The following is a 2054-nucleotide window of genomic DNA, read 5'->3' as shown; positions in this document are numbered from 1 at the left end:
GTTACCCAGGCTGGAGTGCAGTGGTGCCGTCTCCCATCTCAGCTCACTGCAACCTCCTCCTCCTGACTTCAATTATCTGCCTCAGCCTCCCGAGTAGCTGGGATTACAGATGCCTGCCACCATGCCCAGCTAATTTTCATATTTTTAGTAAAGATGAGGTTTCACCATCTTGGCTAGGCTGGTCTTGAACTCCTGACCTCATTATCCACCTGCCTCAGCCTCCGAAAGTGCCGGGATTACAGGCATGAGCCACCGCACCCGATCGTACTTTTCTTTCTTTGTGGTCACTTCTACCTTTACTTGTGGCTCGCAATAAACATTGCCTGGATTTCTGTAAACCTCTGAACTGATTTCTCTGCCTCTCTTCTTGTCTTGCTGATGTCTACTCTGCTTCCCAATCCATTTTTCACATTGTCATTTAAGTAATTTTTTTTCCAGATGGTCATAGAATACTATCAAACACAAACTAAAATCCTTCAGTGTCTCTCCATATCGTTATAAAGGAGATAAAAGACACTTCATCTTTTGTTAGCCTAATATCAAGCTACTACCAGGCAGTCTCTTGTATTTGTGTTTCTGCAGTACTAAATTACCGATGTTTTCTTGTATTGGCTGTTGCTTTATTCCTGTGTACCTCTGGGCTTGTTCTTTCACCTGCAAGGAATACCCTTTTCTAAGGTGGGTAAATGTTTTATCCTTTAAAAATCCTGCTCAGGCATTACCTCCCGTGTGAACCCTTTTGTGATGCCTCTTCAACAGAATTATGCCTTTCCATGTAGTACTTCTTTTATTTCACATAAAGGCTTCTACTACATATACTATCTTCTATTTCATATATAGGCACTATTATTAAGCTAGTGTTCTTTTCTTGCTAATGTGCATCAGCCATTCTCGTCGTATTTCAGTTTGTCTTTGTGTCCTCAGTTCCTAGCACATAAACATGGGTCTTCACAAGTTTTTTACTGAACAGAACTGAGCTGAATAAAACTAAGTCATTATTATACCTTTTAACAGAGGGGTTCTTAACCACTGCCCTCCCCCCAACCCCAGACTGGTACTGGTCACTGGCCTGTTAGGAAACAGGCCACATAACAGGAAGCGAGCGGCAGGTGAGTGACTGAAGCTTCATCTCAATTTACAGCCCCATCCCATTGCTGGCATTACTGCCTGAGCTCTGCCTTCTGTCAGATCAACAGTGGCCCACAGGAGTGAGAACCCTATTAAAAACTGCACATGTGAGGGATCTAGGTCGTGTGCTCCTTATGAGAATCTAATGCCTGATGATCTGAGGTGGAACAGTTTCATCCTGAAACCATCCCCTGCCCTTCCAGTCTTCCAAGAAATCAGCCCCTAGTGCTAAAATTATTAAAATGTTTTAACACATTTCCATAGTAATTATGAGTGTCTCTGTTGTATGTTTGTTAGTGTATCCTTCAAAAACTACTTTGTAAATGTTTGAGGAATAAATGAATAAAAGGCGACTATTGCCAGGAGGTTGGTAAGGAAATCATTTGGTAAACATTAGATAACGCTACCTCTTCAGCTTTCTGAGTTGCCAGGCTTTCAGTGGCACCGCCCAGGTTAATCTTAACAATTAACTTATTGAGCTGAAATTGTCTGTTTGCATATCTGCACCCTCACTAGACAGCACATATCATGAGATCAAGATCAAGTAACCAGTTTGTATGTATGTGTGTGTGTGTCTAGTACTAGGCACCATGAAAGTAGAGTTAAATAAAATAGGAAAATATAAATGTAAATAAAACCTCTACTTATAAGTAGTAAGACACATTAGAAATTATTATCCTTCTGGAGGACGATCCAAGATGGCCGTTTAGGAACAGCTCAGGATTGCAGCTCCCAGTGAAAGCACAGAGGGTGAGTGGACGCCGCGTTTTTATTGCCCACAGACTAGGAAATTCCCGGGCAGAGGAGCTCCACGGTCGCCAGCGCGGCTGTTTCGGCCAGTGCCGCTGCTTTGCCCCGCGCGGCTGCTTTGTCGGCGCCCCGGAGCCGCGGTTCTCCATACAAAATACACCGGTCCGGGTGCCCTT

This window comes from Cebus imitator, unplaced genomic scaffold (assembly GCF_001604975.1).
Source record: "Cebus imitator isolate Cc_AM_T3 unplaced genomic scaffold, Cebus_imitator-1.0 Scaffold109, whole genome shotgun sequence".
NCBI classification, from domain to species: Eukaryota; Metazoa; Chordata; class Mammalia; order Primates; family Cebidae; genus Cebus; species Cebus imitator.
Note: the sequence above shows the minus strand (reverse complement) of the source record.